Source organism: Aphelocoma coerulescens, unplaced genomic scaffold (assembly GCF_041296385.1).
Source record: "Aphelocoma coerulescens isolate FSJ_1873_10779 unplaced genomic scaffold, UR_Acoe_1.0 HiC_scaffold_119, whole genome shotgun sequence".
NCBI lineage: Eukaryota > Metazoa > Chordata > Aves > Passeriformes > Corvidae > Aphelocoma > Aphelocoma coerulescens.
In genome coordinates, this window is record NW_027183477.1 from 150174 (window position 1) to 156388 (window position 6215).

Consider the following 6215-nt stretch of genomic DNA (forward strand, 5'->3'; position numbering starts at 1 on the left):
CGGCAAGGAGAAGGTGCAGCCCCAAACTGGCTTTCACTTCTAGAACCTTTTGCTATTGCGGGAGCAGCTGCTGGAGCTTTTCAACCGAGCTGCAAGAGTGAAAAGTGTGATGGCATGTCTATCTGAGAAGGAAGGTTCGGTGCCGCAGCCTGTTGTGCACAATTTATATGCTGATAAGAGAAGGGGGTGCTTTTGGAACGTTTTCCTTCCTGACACTTCTGTCTCTGTGAGCTTTAGCTGCTTGGACTCAGGGATACCGAAGGTATGTGAAAGTGACTGGGATGCGAGAATCATGTTGCACAGGGAACAGGGAAGGTCAGCAAATGTTTCCTGTCCTGGCACATCTCTCAGTCTGAACTGCAGCTGCAGATGCTTCACTTCCGCCAAGGACTCTGCCACCTTGAGAGAAGGATGCGCTCTATGGAGTTGAGAAAGAAAGTGCGTCTCACTAGCTTCTTTCCTCTACTTCATAGACAGCAAAGGGGCTATGAAAGGCAGCACTGGCTTTTTGTTCTAGGACTTCTTCTTTACAAGCAGCTGCTGGATGTTTGGAAGGGGGTTTGGGATATGCAAAAATGAGAGGCTAAGATGGTAAGAGGGTAAGATGGAAGTCATCTGGCAAAAGCAGAGCTCACAAAAGGGCCAGCTGAGAAAGCTCTTGCTGCCTACAACTTCAACTGCACCCCTCAAAGCAGCAGCACACACGCTGCTCTCGGCACTTTCCTTCTCAGCTCTACGCACCATCCTAAGCCTTGCCTCTCCCACACTCAGGATCCAAAGACAACGGCACCAGGGACTGCTCACACACTAAAGGCACCAGGACAAAAGGCTCACCAGCTTGGCCTTTGCATTCCCGCTGACAGCTCCACAGCTTGAACCCAGAGAACTGCCTGCTGCCAACAGCCTTTCCAATCACTCTGAGCACCTCATGACAAGGAGTGTGGGGAATGAATCTCCAGCAGCCTCCTGCCCCAGGCTGTCCCCCGGGAGCAGCCCTGCTCCAGGCTGTGACTGCCACCTGCACAGCCAAAGGACCCAGAGCCGGTGTTACACACCACGGCTGTGCCTGGCACAGAGACACCAGTGGCCACACAAGTGGCCATGGCACTGTCCACACACAGTCCCTGCTGCTGCTCCCCCAGCCGCTGGCACCAACTCCCAGCCACCCACTCCTAAAGCCACGGGGCCCACTGGGACACTGCGGGGGCTCGTGGAAGCCAGCGGCCATTGTGACACAGCGGGGCTGCACAGAGCCCACGGTGCTTTGTGACCCGTGGCTCCCAGGAGAGCCTTTGTGATGCTGGGGAACTACAAGGAAGCCTGGCTCCTCTGTGACACCACCACAGAAGCTCAGGGGAGCCCTGGAGACCGTGCTGATGCTATGGAACCTGATGCAACCCTGCCTCCTCTGTGACACCACAGAACCTCTGGGAGCCCTGGAGACCGTGCTGATGCTATGGAACCTGATGCAACCCTGCCTCCACTGTGACACCACAGAAGCTCAGGGAGCCCTGGAGACTGTGGTGATGCTATGGAACCTGATGCAACCCTGCCTCCACTGTGACACCACAGAACCTCTGGGAGCCCTGGAGACCGTGCTGATGCTATGGAACCTGATGCAACCCTGCCTCCACTGTGACACCACAGAAGCTCGGGGAGCTCTGCAGACCGTGGGGATGCTGGCGAAGCTGACGGAACCCTGGGCACCACAGTGACGCTATGGAACCTGGTGGAACCGAGGGGCCACAGTGACACTGTGGGGCCTTTTGGAAGCAACAGGACCCTGGTGGGAAGCCACGGGATGATTAATCCTGCACGAACCTGCTCCAGGTGGGCTCCTCTCTCCCGGCTTCCACAGGTGCTGCTAGGATCCCACTCCGGCACTGGCTTGGCACGGGCTGACGGCTTCCTTTGGCAATGGCTCTGCTCCAGGATGGCATGCTGCAGAGAATGCAGGTAGATTTTGTGCTCACTCCTGGCATGCAGCTGGACAATAAAGCCTGATCCAGCCCCCCCTCAGCATATGTCCGGCTCTGGCATTGGGGCGGGGCAACTTTGGGAGCAGCCCCAGCCCTGCTCCTGCTCCCGGCTGGGCACCCAGCTGCTGGGACACAGGTGTGTCCTGATGCCACCGTCTACTCCTTTGAGAAGGGGAGGACAGAGTGCATCAGGGAGTTTGGTGTGGCTTACATGCGGCAAGGAGAAGGTGCAGCCCCAAACTGGCTTTCACTTCTAGAACCTTTTGCTATTGCGGGAGCAGCTGCTGGAGCTTTTCAACCGAGCTGCAAGAGTGAAAAGTGTGATGGCATGTCTATCTGAGAAGGAAGGTTCGGTGCCGCAGCCTGTTGTGCACAATTTATATGCTGATAAGAGAAGGGGGTGCTTTTGGAACGTTTCCCTTCCTGACACTTCTGTCTCTGTGAGCTTTAGCTGCTTGGACTCAGGGATACCGAAGGTATGTGAAAGTGACTGGGATGCGAGAATCATGTTGCACAGGGAACAGGGAAGGTCAGCAAATGTTTCCTGTCCTGGCACATCTCTCAGTCTGAACTGCAGCTGCAGATGCTTCACTTCCGCCAAGGACTCTGCCACCTTGAGAGAAGGATGCGCTCTATGGAGTTGAGAAAGAAAGTGCGTCTCACTAGCTTCTTTCCTCTACTTCATAGACAGCAAAGGGGCTATGAAAGGCAGCACTGGCTTTTTGTTCTAGGACTTCTTCTTTACAAGCAGCTGCTGGATGTTTGGAAGGGGGTTTGGGATATGCAAAAATGAGAGGCTAAGATGGTAAGAGGGTAAGATGGAAGTCATCTGGCAAAAGCAGAGCTCACAAAAGGGCCAGCTGAGAAAGCTCTTGCTGCCTACAACTTCAACTGCACCCCTCAAAGCAGCAGCACACACGCTGCTCTCGGCACTTTCCTTCTCAGCTCTACGCACCATCCTAAGCCTTGCCTCTCCCACACTCAGGATCCAAAGACAACGGCACCAGGGACTGCTCACACACTAAAGGCACCAGGACAAAAGGCTCACCAGCTTGGCCTTTGCATTCCTGCTGACAGCTCCACAGCTTGAACCCAGAGAACTGCCTGCTGCCAACAGCCTTTCCAATCACTCTGAGCACCTCATGACAAGGAGTGTGGGGAATGAATCTCCAGCAGCCTCCTGCCCCAGGCTGTCCCCCGGGAGCAGCCCTGCTCCAGGCCGTGACTGCCACCTGCACAGCCAAAGGACCCAGAGCCGGTGTTACACACCATGGCTGTGCCTGGCACAGAGACACCAGTGGCCACACAAGTGGCCATGGCACTGTCCACACACAGTCCCTGCTGCTGCTCCCCCAGCCGCTGGCACCAACTCCCAGCCACCCACTCCTAAAGCCACGGGGCCCACTGGGACACTGCGGGGGCTCGTGGAAGCCAGCGGCCATTGTGACACAGCGGGGCTGCACAGAGCCCACGGTGCTTTGTGACCCGTGGCTCCCAGGAGAGCCTTTGTGATGCTGGGGAACTACAAGGAAGCCTGGCTCCTCTGTGACACCACCACAGAAGCTCAGGGGAGCCCTGGAGACCGTGCTGATGCTATTGAACCTGATGCAACCCTGCCTCCTCTGTGATACCACAGAAGCTCTTGGAGCCCTGGAGACCGTGGTGATGCTATGGAACCTGATGCAACCCTGCCTCCTCTGTGACACCACAGAACCTCTGGGAGCTCTGGAGACCGTGCTGATGCTATGGAACCTGATGCAACCCTGCCTCCACTGTGACACCACAGAAGCTCAGGGAGCCCTGGAGACTGTGGTGATGCTATGGAACCTGATGCAACCCTGCCTCCACTGTGACACCACAGAACCTCTGGGAGCCCTGGAGACCGTGCTGATGCTATGGAACCTGATGCAACCCTGCCTCCACTGTGACACCACAGAAGCTCGGGGAGCTCTGCAGACCGTGGGGATGCTGGCGAAGCTGACGGAACCCTGGGCACCACAGTGACGCTATGGAACCTGGTGGAACCGAGGGGCCACAGTGACACTGTGGGGCCTTTTGGAAGCAACAGGACCCTGGTGGGAAGCCACGGGATGATTAATCCTGCACGAACCTGCTCCAGGTGGGCTCCTCTCTCCCGGCTTCCACAGGTGCTGCTAGGATCCCACTCCGGCACTGGCTTGGCACGGGCTCACGGCTTCCTTTGGCAATGGCTCTGCTCCAGGATGGCATGCTGCAGAGAATGCAGGTAGATTTTGTGCTCACTCCTGGCATGCAGCTGGACAATAAAGCCTGATCCAGCCCCCCCTCAGCATATGTCCGGCTCTGGCATTGGGGCGGGGCAACTTTGGGAGCAGCCCCAGCCCTGCTCCTGCTCCCGGCTGGGCACCCAGCTGCTGGGACACAGGTGTGTCCTGATGCCACCGTCTACTCCTTTGAGAAGGGGAGGACAGAGTGCATCAGGGAGTTTGGTGTGGCTTACATGCGGCAAGGAGAAGGTGCAGCCCCAAACTGGCTTTCACTTCTAGAACCTTTTGCTATTGCGGGAGCAGCTGCTGGAGCTTTTCAACCGAGCTGCAAGAGTGAAAAGTGTGATGGCATGTCTATCTGAGAAGGAAGGTTCGGTGCCGCAGCCTGTTGTGCACAATTTATATGCTGATAAGAGAAGGGGGTGCTTTTGGAACGTTTTCCTTCCTGACACTTCTGTCTCTGTGAGCTTTAGCTGCTTGGACTCAGGGATACCGAAGGTATGTGAAAGTGACTGGGATGCGAGAATCATGTTGCACAGGGAACAGGGAAGGTCAGCAAATGTTTCCTGTCCTGGCACATCTCTCAGTCTGAACTGCAGCTGCAGATGCTTCACTTCCGCCAAGGACTCTGCCACCTTGAGAGAAGGATGCGCTCTATGGAGTTGAGAAAGAAAGTGCGTCTCACTAGCTTCTTTCCTCTACTTCATAGACAGCAAAGGGGCTATGAAAGGCAGCACTGGCTTTTTGTTCTAGGACTTCTTCTTTACAAGCAGCTGCTGGATGTTTGGAAGGGGGTTTGGGATATGCAAAAATGAGAGGCTAAGATGGTAAGAGGGTAAGATGGAAGTCATCTGGCAAAAGCAGAGCTCACAAAAGGGCCAGCTGAGAAAGCTCTTGCTGCCTACAACTTCAACTGCACCCCTCAAAGCAGCAGCACACACGCTGCTCTCGGCACTTTCCTTCTCAGCTCTACGCACCATCCTAAGCCTTGCCTCTCCCACACTCAGGATCCAAAGACAACGGCACCAGGGACTGCTCACACACTAAAGGCACCAGGACAAAAGGCTCACCAGCTTGGCCTTTGCATTCCCGCTGACAGCTCCACAGCTTGAACCCAGAGAACTGCCTGCTGCCAACAGCCTTTCCAATCACTCTGAGCACCTCATGACAAGGAGTGTGGGGAATGAATCTCCAGCAGCCTCCTGCCCCAGGCTGTCCCCCGGGAGCAGCCCTGCTCCAGGCCGTGACTGCCACCTGCACAGCCAAAGGACCCAGAGCCGGTGTTACACACCACGGCTGTGCCTGGCACAGAGACACCAGTGGCCACACAAGTGGCCATGGCACTGTCCACACACAGTTCCTGCTGCTGCTCCCCCAGCCGCTGGCACCAACTCCCAGCCACCCACTCCTAAAGCCACGGGGCCCACTGGGACACTGCGGGGGCTCGTGGAAGCCAGCGGCCATTGTGACACAGCGGGGCTGCACAGAGCCCACGGTGCTTTGTGACCGGTGGCTCCCAGGAGAGCCTTTGTGATGCTGGGGAACTACAAGGAAGCCTGGCTCCTCTGTGACACCACCACAGAAGCTCAGGGGAGCCCTGGAGACCGTGCTGATGCTATGGAACCTGATGCAACCCTGCCTCCTCTGTGACACCACAGAACCTCTGGGAGCCCTGGAGACCGTGCTGATGCTATGGAACCTGATGCAACCCTGCCTCCACTGTGACACCACAGAAGCTCAGGGAGCCCTGGAGACTGTGGTGATGCTATGGAACCTGATGCAACCCTGCCTCCACTGTGACACCACAGAACCTCTGGGAGCCCTGGAGACCGTGCTGATGCTATGGAACCTGATGCAACCCTGCCTCCACTGTGACACCACAGAAGCTCGGGGAGCTCTGCAGACCGTGGGGATGCTGGCGAAGCTGACGGAACCCTGGGCACCACAGTGACGCTATGGAACCTGGTGGAACCGAGGGGCCACAGTGACA